Genomic DNA, 16,174 nt, shown 5'->3' with positions numbered 1-16,174 from the left:
TTTGAATGTGATTCAAATCTGAATTTTTAAATTTGTTTGAATCATATTCAAATCTGGATTTTTAAATTGAATATGAGATATTTAATTTAATTTAAGTATGTTTGTTTTATTTAATTGTTAAATAGTGATATGCATGATGGATGATCATAGACTATAAAAGACCAATGTGATTGGATTTATTTCATTTATGTTTCTTTGGGATTGTAAATTAATTAATTTATTTTAATTTGTTTTGGGGCATGTATTATAAAGGTTGTAATATTTTTGGGTTGTAATTTCATTTATTTAGTTCTTGTAAATTCGTCTTGGTATGCCAATGATTACTATGTAATTGGATTGGAAGAAGATCAAGGAAGTCAAGAGCATTGGTGGGACCAGTGGGAGGAATTCAAGATCGAGTGTTGATTATGTACTCCTTCAGCAACTCTTGTAAAATGAATAAATGAAATGCACCTAGGAATGCCCTGATTCAATTCTTGGTGGCTCAGAATTGAATCCCTTAGAAAGTCTATGATCATACCATATTAACTGTTTATCCATGAATGCATGAGATGTATGTGAATGTATGCAAGTATATGATATATGCATGTTAAATGGATAATGAGCAAAGTGAGACCTTAATAGTAATTAGGATGACCATAAAAATCTTCCAAATAAATGATTAAGTTGGAAATGCTATAATTAAAGTAATTATAACATGGGCCCTCCATTGAGACAATTATTTTAAAAAATTTTAAATACTTGCATAAGATGCAATTAATTTAAGAGATTTTCTTTAGAATAATTGTTAAGCATGAGATGTTGTAAATATGTAAATGGTTTGGTGGCCAATATTGAATGTACCTGAGGACATTAAAATTATTTGCATAATTACTGGCTCAATGGGATCAACTTAACTAGTGCAAGATAAGTCAATAATGGATGTACCTGAGATTTTGAGCATTAGGGGCTAGGTAAAGGATTGAACCTCACATGAGATGTGATGGGCAAGGAGCTGCTCACTTATAGTTTATTGTAAGTCCAATAATGGATGTACCTGAGGATGATCAATAGAATTATAAGAATTCAATCACCCACTAGAAATCCATTTAATTAGGATTTTCATTTTCTACTTTGGAAATGTAGGATTCGCTAAGTTAGTGGGAGGACCAATTTGATTAAAAGACCATAATCATTTTGGTTAATTACATGATACATTTACTAATTAATCTGCTTATTTTCTGCAGTTAATTTTCTGATAATAATGAGCACAGAACAGCCACCACCATCCAATATCCTTACAAGCATACTTGATCATAATAGGTTGACAGGACCGAATCTTTTTAATTGGCTAAGAAATTTGAAACTTGTCCTAAACCTTAAACATATAGGATTTATTCTAGACTCAAATGTTCTTGGTCCCTTACCTCCAGAAGCCACACAAGAGGAACATGAAACTTTGGACAAGTGGAAGGAGCATGATATGAGAGCTAAGTATTACATGCTTGCTTCCATGAGTAATGAGTTACTGTAACACCCTACCCCTCCGTAAGGCATAATATGATCCAATAGTATATCTAATGAATTACCAAATTTCGTCTACTGATAACCCATTAAATACACTACAAGGGATTTTAAAACCTTTTCTTATTTCTTTTTACAGTGGTGAGCACTTTTGACAAGTATTAAAATTTTTTAACTAAAGTGACAAATCTGAGTATCAATAATTTCTGTATAAATTTTGGCAGAGTGCCATCTATAATTTGAATAAAACAGTTCTTCAAAAATCTGTAAAAAGCACTTTCAATATATTTCTACAATCCCAAACTCCAATAAATTGTTCAACACAATAAATTTCTCAACATTATCAACTCAGTTCAACAATCAATTTTAGCTTCTGATCAAAGAAGCAAAATTGTAGCTCTATGTCTTACTGCACTCGGGGCAAAATTTCAGGTCATTCTAAGTTGTATAGACCAAGATATGGTCAATTTACTAAAGCTGGACAGATTGCACTAAAATAGCAACTTTAGGTCATTTTTAGGTCATTTCTGGTTCTGGCAGTTTTTATACCCGAACTTGTGCAAGCTATTTGACTTGGTTCTGGCCATTTCTGGGCTTTGGTGTCTTCATAAGAATTGTATATCTATGTCTAATCTATCCATGGTAAAACGTTCAGGTCATTTGGACCTGTTTTGAGTGCGTTATCACCAAAACACTAACTAACTGCTGCCCAAATGGTCAATTTTCAGGTTTTCAAGTCACTAATATGAATTTGGTCATTTTTCAAGTCACTTTCTGGACAGAATTTAGGTAGGCTTTCTTCATGAAAGTTGGCACATTTTGTGCCTAGTTTTACCTCCAATTTGCCTCATAACAATTGGAGTCACACACTTAGGGTTATAGGCCCATTTGCATACTGCCCTCTACATGCCTTTCAAGCACCAAACCGACACACATTCACCAACTACCTCCTCACTTCTCCATACCATTCTGCATTTGGCACTAACCAAAACCATTCAATTCTCTACATTATAGGTCAACTTGGATAGAATATAACCACTTCAAAGTACACCAAATGCAGTCATAATTCACAAAGTTCAATCCCAATAATATATACACATAAATACTTCTAATTATCACACATACTTTCATCATCAAATTACATACCTAGCACTACTATTCCACACACATAGGCTGTCATTTTTTTTGTACAATACTTCAACAACATTTCATGAATTTGAGCATTATCAATTTCCATTTTGAGGCTGCCCAAAAATTATACATACACATCAACTTCCATTTTCATTTTTCAAGCTTACAAATCAAATTTTATACATGAAAACCAACTCCAATACATTTAAACACTTAATTTAACATCTCAAACAACCATTTACATGCTGTACATGATGAAGTTCCATGGTTGCCGAAATGCTCCATCACCAATAATTCATCAAACCTCAAACTTCTTCCATAATTCAACTGCCCACAATCTTAGTTACACTTTTAATGAAACAAGAATTGAAAATAACCACTTACCTCTTTTGGATTTCTTCAAAACTCTGCCAAAACTTATCTTTCTTGCCCCCTTATTGCTGCCCAAGGTGTGAGGCAAAGATTAATGAAGAAACCTTAAGCATTGGGAGCTTGGATCAAGGATACATGGAGGTTGGAGCTAGGACGGCCATGGGAGAGTTTAGGAGCTTTTTGGTTCGGCAATGGAGAAGAACAAAGAAGAAGAAGGTTACTTAGTGGATGAATCTATCCCAAATGGCTTACATATGTGTCCATGAAGTGAGGTTAGTGGGGCACTAATGTAAAAGAATAGTTATTTATTCCAAAGTTTCTAAATTCCCACATTTTCCTCATTTCTTTTACTATTTAGATTATGTACCACCATTTTAATTTTCATGATATTTTTAAGGTTTAATATCATTTATTTTTAATGGACATTTAGGTCAAAAGGCAACTTGGAGTGTCAAATGACCACAATGCCCCTATTTGGGTTGTATTCCTGATTTTTCGGTAACCTCGAGTTTTATCGTTTTCTCGATTTCTCTTTTTTCTTTGTACTAATTAATTAATTTTTCTTTGACATTTCTAATGACATTTATACTTCAATAAGTCTTTAATTATGTCTCAAAATTAAATTTCGAGGGTTCCCTGCAGTCCTGGGGTTGGCTATTGCCTGCGCCGTAACTTCCCTGTGCGGTCACCCACCACTATGGTGTTGGCTCATTTAACTTGATTACATTTTATTGCTATTATTTTTCCTTTATTTTTCTTGTATTTTCCTTTCTTGTATTTCATTATTTTATGTCTTCTCACTAACATTTAAATGTAGTTCTAGGCATCCTAGTTGTCCGGACAGACACTGGTCACCGGAATAGTAGAACGCACTACCGAACATAGGGGTGTTACAATTCTCCCCTCCTTAAAAAAAATTTCATCTTGAAATTTTACCTGGCATCAGTTTCTGAATAGCTGTAGGTGCTATCTCCTCATGTCCTCTTCACGTTCCCAAGTAGCTTCCTAGCCTGAATGATGGTTCCACAACACTTTAACCAGGTGTATCTGTTTATTCCTCAGCTGCTTCACCTCATATGCCAGAATTTCTATGGGTTCTACCTCATATGAGAGGTCTGGATTTACCTCAATCTCTTCAACTGATAGAATATGAGATGGGTCAGATCTGTACCTCCTTAATGTGGACACATGGAAGACACTGTGTATCCTTTCTAGCTCTGGAGGTAATGCTAACCGATATGCCAAAAGACCCACTCTTTCTAGAACCTCATAGGTCTGATGAAACGAGGACTCAGTTTCCCCTTTCTGCAGAATCTCATAATCCTCTTCCAAGGAAAAGCTTTGAGGAATACCTTATCACCCACTGCATATTCAATATCTCTTCTCTTCAGATCAACATAGGACTTCTAATGGTCTGATGTAGCCTTGAGTCGATCTCTGATCAATCTGATCTTTTCCTCTGTCTACTGAACAATTTCTGGCCCAATCATCTTCCTTTCACCTACTTCATCCCAACATAGGGGAGTTCTGCACTTTCTGCCATACAAAGCTTCATATAGAGGCATCCCAATGCTTGATTGGTAGCTGTTGTTATAAGCAAACTCAATCAAAGGCAAGTGTATATCCCAACTACCTTCAAACTCAATCACACAAGCCCATAGCATATCCTCCAATATCTGAATTACCCTCTCAGACTAGCCATCTGTCTGTGGGTGGAATGCCGTGCTGAAGTTCAATCTAGTTCCTAGGGCTCTCTGAAGACTATCCCAGAATCTAGAAGTGAACCAAGGATCTCTATTTGATACAATCGATACTGGCACTCCATGCAGTTTTATAATCTCATTTATGTACAATCTGGCCAATCTCTCCAAACTATAGTCCATCTGGACTGGCAAAAAGTGAGCAGACTTGGTCAGTCTGTCAACTATAACCCATACTTCATCATGACTATTATGTTTCCTCGAAAGTCCCATCACAAAATCCATAGTTATCCGTTCCCATTTCCACTCTAGTACTGGCAGTGGATGTAACAAACTTGCTGGTACTTGATGTTCTACCTTCACTTGCTGACAAGTTAGGCATTTGGAGACAAAGTCAGCTACATTCCTTTTCATACCCATCCACCAGTAATGCTCTTTCAGCCCTCTGTACATTTTAGTTCCACCAGGATGCATAGCAAAAGGAGACTCATGTGCTTCCTTCATAATGATCTATCTCAATTCCACATCATTAGGAATGCACATTCTACCCTAATGCAGCAATAAACCATCATTTCTCACAGAAAATTCAGGTTTCTTGCCCTGCTGGACTTCTTTCAGTAGCTTCTAATATTTTTCATCATTCTGAGCAGCCATTCTGATCTGATCAATCAACATTGGCTGTACATGCCATGCAACTACTGTCTGTCCCTCATTATCAATCTCCAAACTGGCGTGCTGTGCTTTCAATTCATGTACCATGGACAAAGGAGAAACTCTGAGACTTGCTATAGTCTTGCGACTTAAGGCGTCAGCTGTTAATAGTATGCTATAGAACATATCATTTAATATGTATCTTGTACATATTTTTATTAATAAAAGGCATTTCCACTTTTCCGTTTACATAATATATTTATGTGTAATAGAAAAGGTCCATTGATATTTTGTTAGAAATATTATTCTTAAGTTGTTAAGAACATGAGTGATATTATTTCTAGCATAAAGTACCATAAATAGGTTCACAATCTAGGATACTTCATAATAAGGACATGACTTATCCAGAAAGATTGTATTCATGTTTGTTTCCAAGTTATTTATATGAGATATAAATAAGATGAAATGGTGAGTCTCATGCCATATGACAAACATGATAGGCACTTATAAATGATAAGTAGGCCGAACCAGTGACACTTATGACAAGCACATGGAGTTTACTCTTGTCAATGTTTTGTCATAAATCATATCAGTGCATATAATCTTTAGACCTGAGATAGCATAGGTATCTTGTATATAGGTAGTTTGAGTTTGATACTGCTTTCATACTTGTACTGTGTATGGGTATATGGGCATTTGTTGGCTCCTACTAGTTATATATGGAGGTAGGTGTTGATCAAGATGGAATCTGTTCCTCTAAGTAAATAGAGATAAAATCCTATGTTCATTTAATTGTTCTTGATGTTTCAAGTTCCTGGCCAGGACAGATAGATTTAATCAGAAAAGAGTTTCTGATGAGAAAATCTTTTTAATCAAGAACTAGAATTAAAAGAGAACATAATATTCATAGCAAATGGAGTTTGACATAAACCATGACTCCAGCTTGAGTTGGGATTTTGTAATAGAGAGATTCTAGTGCATGGTAACATATGATTATAGGTTCATTTAAGGTAAACCTTATTACTAATTGGGTGTCCATGGCATGCTATGCTAGGTGTTAACCATGGTCTATGAGGTGCATTAAATGATTTAGAGAAATTATTTATGGTAAGAAAGAGTTCTAATGGTATTAAGAGTTGATATCATATCTCATTGCCAATTAGTGATGAGCCTAGTAAGTCACACACATAGACAAGTTATCACCTAATTAAATATGATTTAATTAATTAATTAAAAAGTTTAATTGATTAATTAAATAGGTTTGGTTTGTAATTAGATTGTAAAGTCCCTAGCATGACTTGAAACCAAATATAGATTATTGGATGTATAGTATGAGTTAAATTTATATTTAAAGTGTTTAAATATGAATTTAATTAATGAGAAATTAATTAATAAAGATTAATTAATTAATTCATATTTGATATAAATTAATTAGAAGAAGAGAAATAATTATTTTGGGTTAAAAACTCAAAATTAAGGCATAGGGGCATTTTGGTCATTTCGCAGTGTGACACGTGGCACCATGAGATAGTGACACATGGTGTGACACCCCTTACCCATGTACAGTATACCCGAGTAAGTAATGCCACACGGTGTACCGGCACACTCTAATATTCCTTAATTAATTTATATCATGCTTTTGAATATAACTTGTAAAATATAACTCATTTAAGTCATTTATTAAAATCATAATTTATTTGAGGTTCCGTAAATTTTAAAGAAAATCTGGCAGAGTACCGGCTAAAAATGGAGAAAACAGTTCTTCGGAACCTGTTAAAAACACTTCCAATGAACAAATTCATTCATTCTCAACTCCAATATCATCACAAAGCTCAATATCAAGATCTCAACAATTTTTTAATTTCAGGTCTCAACAACCTTTTCATTTCTCAAACATCCATTTCTCAGGGTTCTCATATATAAACAATAATTAAATACTCAAATTATTTCCATACATAACCATAAATCTTTATTATTTACATGAACCTCAAAATACATTACATAAATCCCAAATACATATGAGAAAACAAATATTTAATTACAAAATGACAAAATGACATCTAATGTCCTACCAATGCACTGCAGGTGATGAGGTGACACGGACACTGTGCAGAACTGCAGGATGGACTCACCCAGTCTGCGGTCTACTGGGCTCACGATCTGTATCTCCAGTACCTACGCGTGGCAAAAGCAACGCGCTAAGCAATAATGCTTAGTGGTGCAATAATATAATAAAAGAAAATAGCAAGAAATTAAATGTGTAGTGAATGTATATGTTTCATTTGCTTGGTATTTGTATATTATTTACTTTGTCCACTTTTATTCATTTGGTTGCCCCAAGTAACCTACACTAGACGACTGGGCTGGATAACGGCGTCACACCATCGGTCACATATGCATCTCCCGGTGTGCAACAGAACAGCTACCAAGCTGTAAATAATCTCAGGCACAAGGCCAAATCTCAATGCAAAGTCAGAATGGCTAAAAGCCATGAAATCACAGAATGGCATATTGCCATATGCAGTACTGCTAACTGAACCCTATTGGCATGCCAAACTATCCAAACCAATCATGTTAGGTATACTAGGGCATTTGAAACTTTTAAATTCTTCAATTTGTGCATTTCAAGTTTTGGTGTCACTATTCACCTCTTTGGTCAACAAAAATGTTGACTTTTGGATAGAAAATATGTACATTGACTTTGGCACTCCCAACATACCACATTTTACATTTAAAACTTGTTAGAATTGGTCACCATTACCATTTCTAACTTAAAACCAAGAGGGCAGAAAATTTCAGTTTTTGAGACCCAATTTCACTGTTCCATTGGACACTGTTGCAGTGAGAATTTGAAGAAATGGCAAACATGAAAGTTGTTCCTTATTTTGTCTAGTTGAATTTCCTTTTTTGAATCACTCCATTTGGAGTTTTGTAGCTCCAGATATGGTCCAAAAACCACAGCTGGCCGGATTTGCATTCTGCAGAAATTACCATATCTACAGTAATGTGAAAAGTGATTGCCACTGCCATTTGGGTTAGGTTCTGGCCATAATTTGGGGTAGGTTCCTTCATGAAAGTTGTTTTTATATGTCTTAAATTGTTGCTGTAAAAAGTTCAGGTCAATTGACCAAATCTACAATGAGTTATGGCCAAATGAGCCATCGCTCATTTGGTCAATTCTGCAGGGGCTGTTGCAGAGTGTCCGGATTGGGGCCAAGTTTTGGTCCTCTTGCTTTGGTCTTTTGGGCATGGTTTCTTCAGCAAAAATGTGCCATTATAAGCCTAGTTTCATGTCCAATTGGCCAAACACCAATTGGACCAACACAGCCAAAGTTATGGCAGTGCAAGTGGACTGAATTTTCCTTCCTTCATTGTCCTAGGGCAGCCTGCAACTTCACTTTGCAATCCTATTTTTCAGTCCATTTGATGGTCAACTTACCTAAAATGGTCACTAATTGACCATTAAAATGTGCTCTAACAATTTCCTAAGCCAAGTCAATTTTTCACCCTCAAAACCCTAGTTTCCATTCCAATTTACCCATGCACCTTGGTTAAGCACACTAAATCATTATCTATGTAGATATATAGCTTAAACATAATCTCCAATTCATTCTAAGTCCATTAAAATCATCAAGACACTCCATTATTGTTCGCTCATTAGGGCTGCTGAAATTCAAGGCATGCATAAACATAAATTTCATTTATTTAAGTTATAAATTCTTGCTCACTTTAAGGCTTTAACATGGAATAAAGGAGATTTAAGTATATATATGCACTAACCTTGAATAGGGCAGATTTTTCCCCACTTAAAACTTCACTTTCCTTCACTTTCTAGGCTGCCAAACACTTCCCCAAGAGGTGTGATTAAGTTTTAATGAAGGGTTTTAGGGTTTAGTGGTGGAAACAAAGGAGAAAGGGAGCTTGGGAAGTGAGGTTTAATGGAGGTTGAGAGAGAGAGAGATTTCGGCTGGAATTGGAGACGAAGAAGGCAGCTGCAATTTAATTATTTTGGTCTTCATTTTGTCTCTTTTAAGTATTTAAGAAAGTTTATTAGCTTGTGATTGGTTGGTGAGTTTTAAATGACATCACAATGATGTCATAAATAAGCTTTTCTTTGATTTTTCTTTTCTTTTCATCACTACTCAATTTCAATTTAATTTCTAGTAATGTTTATTCATATTTTATGTCATATTAATTATTTACTCAACTGGACAAGTCGGCCAAAAATCACCTCTGAAGGCGAAATGACCAAAATGCCGTCCGTTTGGCTTAACGGGTCAAAATTGTCTGTACCGATTGAAAAATTTTTTTAGGTATTTTCTTGGCATTCTAATGCCATGGGAACCTTAATAGCCCTTCTCTGGAGTCCCAAAAATTATTTTATAATTTTTCTCCCGGGTCTAGGGCTCCTCGTTGCGAGAACCGCAACTTCCCTCTGGTTACCCATCGCTAGGGCACCGGCTCGTTTAACTTGGTTGTATTTTATTTCAAAAATTTTTACTAAATTTTTCTTATTAATATTTGAGTTAATTATGATTCCCGACTTTAGTTTAAATATTTTTCCGGTCGTTCTAGTCCGGGACCGATCTGATCAAGACGATAGAATGTACAGAGTTGGTACAGGGAGGGTGTTACAACTCTTCCCCTCTAATTTAAATTTCGTCCTCGAAATTTACCTGATGCAAACAGTTGAGGGAACCGTTGCCTCATCGTTTCTTCACTTTCCCAAGTTGCCTCCTCGGTGTTGTGGTGCCTCCAAAGCACTTTCACCAGTGGAATCTGCTTGTTCCTCAACTCTTTTACTTCCCGAGCTAGGATTCGTAGAGGTTCTTCTTCATATGTCAAATCTGGCTGTATTTCAAATTCTTCTCTGGAGATGACATGTGAAGGATCTGAGCGGTATCTTCTGAGCATAGACACGTGGAACACATTGTGGATCTTGTCCAGCTCTGGTGGTAAAGCTAGCCTATAGGCCACTTTGGACCCACACGTTCAATGACTTCATATGGGCCAATGAACCTAGGGCTCAACTTACCTTTTCTTCCAAACCTCAACACTTTCTTCCATGGTGACACCTTGAGGAACACTTTGTCGCCAACCACATATTCTATTTCTTTTCTCTTCAGGTCGGCATAAGATTTCTGTCTGTCCGAGGCAACCTTTAAGTTGGCTTTGATTGATTTTACCTTCTCCTCAGCCTGTTTCACCAGGTCTGGCCCTACCAGTTTGTCTTCGCCCAATTCAGTCCAGCACACTGGAGTTCTACATTTTCTCCCATATAGTGCTTCATATAGGGCCATTTGAATGCTAGCTTGGTAGCTATTGTTGTATGCAAACTCTGCCAGTGGGAGGTATCTATCCCAGCTTCCCTCAAACTCAATGACACAACTCCTCAGCATATCCTCAAGGACCTGACAAGTATTTCACGTTATTGTTATCATTTCAATTCAATATTTGTATCAATTTCATTGGTTTCAATTATTTACCTGGATTACTCTTTCAGATTGCCCATCCGTCTGAGAATGGAAAGCTGTGCTGAAATGGAGTTGTGTACCCAAGGATTCATGCAACTTCTTCCAGAATCTCGACGTAAACCTTGGGTCTCGATCAGATATGATGGAAAGTGGAATTCCATGCAGTCTAACTATCTCACTGATATACAATTCTGCTAACTTCTCCAGTGAGTAGTCAGTCCTAACTGGCAAAAAGTGTGCTGACTTTGTCAATCTATCAACTATCACCCATGCTGCATCATGTTTCTTCCGGGTGAGAGGTAGCCCACTTATAAAATCCATGGTGACCCGATCCCATTTCCATTCAGGTATGCGTATAGGCTGTAGCAAACCTGATGGAACTTGATGTTTTGCTTTGACTTGCTGACATGTCAAGCATTTAGTCACATAGTCAGCTATGTCCTTCTTCATACCAGGCCACCAATACTGGAGATTCAGATCATGATACATCTTTGTACTTCCTGGGTGCATAGCATATATACTGGTGTGTGCCTCTTTTAGAATACTGGCTTTCAATTCCCCATTATCTGGTACACACAGTCTTCCTTTGTAGTGTAGACACCCATCTACTTTCACCTCATAGTCAGCTACTTTTCCCTCTGGGAGTTTGCTCATAATAGCCAATAACTTTTCATCTACTTTTTGCCCATCTAAAATCTACTGTAGCAGGTTTGGCCTCACTTGCAACTCAGCCAAAATAGCTCTATCTCGAATCAAAGATAGACGAGCATTGATCTCAAAGCTGTGATGGATTTTCTGCTCAAAGCATCAGCAACTACATTTTCCTTCCCAGGATGGTAGTCAATTACACAGTCATAATCCTTCAGGAACTCAATCCATCGCCTCTGTCTAAGGTTGAGCTCCTTCAGGTTGGCAAATATTTCGTGCTTTTGTGGTCTGTGTAAATGTAGCACTTTTCACCATACAAGTAGTGCCTCCATATCTTCAGTGCGAAGATAATTGCTGCAAGTTCTAGATCATGGGTAGGGTAGTTCTGTTCGTGTGGTCTTAGCTGTCTGGAAGCATAAGCGACCACCTTTCCCTCTTGCATCAATACACACCCTAACCCATTATGAGAGGCATCACTGTAGACCACGAAGTCCTTTCCTGACACTGGCTGTGTTAACACTGGTGCCTCTGTCAACATAGCCTTCAACTTCTCAAAACTGGTCTGACACTTGTCATTCTAGTCAAATCTGACATTATTGTGTAACAACTTGGTCATTGGAGCAGCTATTAGGGAAAATCCCTTCACAAATCTTCTGTAATACCCAGCTAGCCCCAAGAAGCTTCGACCTCGGTTGTATTCTGGGAGGCTTCAATCCATCAATGCTTCTATTTTCTTAGGATCCACCCTAATCCCATCAGCTGACACTATGTGTCCAAGGAATGCAATCTCATTCAGCCAAAAGTCACACTTGGACAACTTAGCATACAGCTTCTTTTCTCTCAGGGTTTGCAGAACAATCCTCAAATGCTCATCATGTTCTTCCCTGGTCTTGGAATACACCAAAATATCATCAATAAAGACCACTACGAACCGATCTAAGTGTGGATGGAAGATACGGTTCATAAGGTCCATGAATGCCGCTGGTACATTTGTTAAGCCAAAGGGCATCACTAGGAACTCATAATGCCCATATCGGGTCCTGAATGCAGTCTTTGGCACATCTGCATCCTTCACCCTCAACTGATGATATCCTGATCTGAGATCAATCTTGGAAAACACTCCTGCTCCCTTCAACTGATCAAACAGATCATCAATTCTAGGCAACGGATATTTGTTCTTCACAGTCACTTTATTCAACTGCCGGTAATCGATGCATAGTCTCAAAGTCCCATCCTTCTTTTTCACAAACAGCACTGGAGCTCCCCATGGTGACACACTGGGGCGTATAAACCCCTTATCAAGCAACTCTTGCAACTGAGTTTTCAACTCCCTCAATTCAGTGGGTGCCATCCTATAAGGAGCAATGGAAATAGGTCTTTGTGCCAGTTGTCTTAATAGCAAATTCAACTTCCCTTTCTGATTGGTAAACCAGGCAACTCTTCAGGAAATACCTCTGGGAAGTCTCTCACTGTGGGTATGTCACTCAGGTTTGGCTTAGCCTGCCTAGTATCCACCACATGTGCTAGGTAGGCTTCACAGCCTTTTCTCATCATTCTTCTTGCAACTGTGGCTGAGATGACATTGGACAAGAAATCTGTCCTTTCCCCCACAACTGTGATCTCATTACCCTCTGAAGTTTTTAGAGAAATTCTCTTCAATTTGCAATCAACTATTGCCTGATGACGTGACAACCAGTCCATTCCCAAAATCACGTCAAACTCATGGAAAGGCAACTCAATCAGGTCTGCCAAGAATTCATACCCCTGAATCCTCAACAGGCAACCCTTGTATACGTTGTTCACTACCACACTGTGGCCCAATGGATTAGTGACCAGAATGTCTTGGTCACTCTCCCCTACCAATATCCCCCTTTCTACGGGTAGGTTGATGCAAATGTAAGAATGAGTGGATCCTGGATCCACCAATGCATGCACAGGTGTAGTGTAGAGGGAGAACGTACCCCTGATGACGTCCGGGGCATCTTGCTCCTCCTGAGCTCTCAAGGCATAATTTCTGGCAGGTGGTCTGTTATCTGGCCTCTCTGCTGGCTCAGATGCAGGCCTCTGAGATGGTCCCACAGCTTCGGATTTACCAGACCTTCTACCCCTAGGTGGTGCAGGAGCAGTGCATGCGCTTGTGTTGGAGCAAATTGTAGTAGTTCTGCGTGGGATGCTTCTTCAACTGATGCTCTATTGACCCACACCTCAAGCAGGCACCAGTTACTCTTCAACATTCCCCCTTGTGCCATTTCAGGCAATGCGGACATGCAGAAGATGTTGGGGCTGGTCCCCTGAACCCCATCCCTGGAGAGCTGCCCATTGATGGTGTGGTCTGACCTCTCCTAGGGGTGAACTGTGGCCTAGGCCCACAGGTGACCACGACCACATCGTTGACCCGAACTCTATGCAGGAGGACCCTTGAACTTCTTTCCAAATGCAGGGGCTGAACTAGACTGACCCGGTCCCCTCTTCTGCTGTCTGTCTCTCTCTTCTAGTCTGCTCACTGATTCTTACTTTTTCCACCTTTATTGCAGCTTCCACTAACTTGGTAAATTCTGTGATTCCCAAGGCAGTGAGCTGGATCTTGATGTTGTCATTTAGTCCCTCTTCAAATCTCTTGCACCTTTCAGCTTCATTAGGGACTATCTCCCTTCCATAACGGCTTAATCGAACAAACTCCTTCTCATATTCGACCACCGATAATGTCTCGCCTCAAAGTTAATAAACTCTCTTCTTCTCTCTTCCGGATATACAGTACCCACATATTTCTTCTTAAATTCGAAAGAAAGAAGTCCCAAGTTCTGACTTCTATCGCACTTCATCGACACGGTGTCCCACCACTCATATGCATCATCTTGCGGTAAAGAGATGGCGACTTCCGTGTTTTGCTCAGAGTGCAGTGGAGTTGTTTTAGTACTCTGCTCTGCTCAACCAATTCTCTACTGCAACAGAGTCATCTTCTCTCTTGCCATAGAATTCCACTCCAAACTTCCTTAGCCTTTCCGGTGTGATTTACTGCTGTGGGTGGTGGTGGTGGTGGTGGTGGTGGTCCGGCATTACCCGGCCATTTGTCCGAAGAAGTCACCATTTGTTGGAACATGGCCGGTGGAGGTCGAGCAGGTTACGCTTGAGGTGGCGAGCGATTCTCTCATGCCCCGTCTCAGTGCAGTGGAGCATGACTCTCCACTTCCTCCTCAACGGCTCTCGAGATGAAGGATCCATATCCTATTCAAAATAAGAAAGATAAAAAGATCTGCGTTAGTGTCACCTCGACTCTTACAAATGCAATGCATGGTATGGACTCAATCTAGGCCCAGAAACGCCTAAACCATGCTCTGATACCACTAAATGTGACACCCCTTACCCGTGTACAGTATATCCGAGTAAGTAATGCCACACGATGTACGGCACACTCTAATATTCCTTAATTAATTTATATCATGCTTTTGAATATAACTTGTAAAATATAACTCATTTAAGTCATTTATTAAAATCATAATTTATTTGAGGTTCCGTAAATTTTAAAGAAAATCCGACAGTATCTGGCTAAAAATGGAAAAGCAGTTCTTGAACTGTTAAAAACACTTCCAATGAACAAATTCATTCATTCTCAACTCCAATATCATCACAAAGCTCAATATCAAGATCTCAACAATTTTTAATTTCATGTCTCAACAACCTTTTCATTTCTCAAACATCCATTTCTCAGGGTTCTCATATATAAACAATAATTAAATACTCAAATTATTTCCATACATAACCATAAATCTTTATTATTTACATGAACCTCAAAATACATTACATAAATCCCAAATACATATGAGAAAACAAATATTTAATTACAAAATGACAAAATGACATCTAATGTCCTACCAATGCACTGCAGGTGATGAGGTGACACGGACATCGTGCGAATCGCAAGATGGACTCACCGATCTGCGGTCTCTGGGCTCACGATCTGTATCTCTCCAGTACCTACGCGTGGCAAAAGCAACGCGCTAAGCAATAATGCTTAGTGGTGCAATAATATAATAAAAGAAAATAGCAAGAAATTAAATGTGTAGTGAATGTATATGTTTCATTTGCTTGGTATTTGTATATTATTTACTTTGTCCACTTTTATTCATTTGGTTGCCCCAAGTAACCTACACTAGACGACTGGACTGGATAACGGGTAAACTGGCACTGGGTATCTAGTACCTCGGGCCGTCACACCATCGGTCACATATGCATCTCCCGGTGTGCAACAGAACAGCTACCAAGCTGTAAATAATCTCAGGCACAAGGCCAAATCTCAATGCAAAGTCAGAATGGCTAAAAGCCATGAAATCACAGAATGGCATATTGCCATATGCAGTACTGCTAACTGAACCCTATTGGCATGCCAAACTATCCAAACCAATCATGTTAGGTATACTAGGGCATTTGAAACTTTTAAATTCTTCAATTTGTGCATTTCAAGTTTTGGTGTCACTATTCACCTCTTTGGTCAACAAAAATGTTGACTTTTGGATAGAAAATATGTACATTGACTTTGGCACTCCCAACATACCACATTTTACATTTAAAACTTGTTAGAATTGGTCACCATTACCATTTCTAACTTAAAACCAAGAGGGCAGAAAATTTCAGTTTTTGAGACCCAACTTCACTGTTCCATTGGACACTGTTGCAGTGAGAATTTGAAGAAATGGC

Source organism: Hevea brasiliensis, unplaced genomic scaffold (genome assembly GCF_030052815.1).
Source record: "Hevea brasiliensis isolate MT/VB/25A 57/8 unplaced genomic scaffold, ASM3005281v1 Scaf15, whole genome shotgun sequence".
NCBI lineage: Eukaryota > Viridiplantae > Streptophyta > Magnoliopsida > Malpighiales > Euphorbiaceae > Hevea > Hevea brasiliensis.
The sequence above is the reverse complement of the archived record's forward strand: the minus strand, read 5'-3'. Positions refer to the sequence as shown.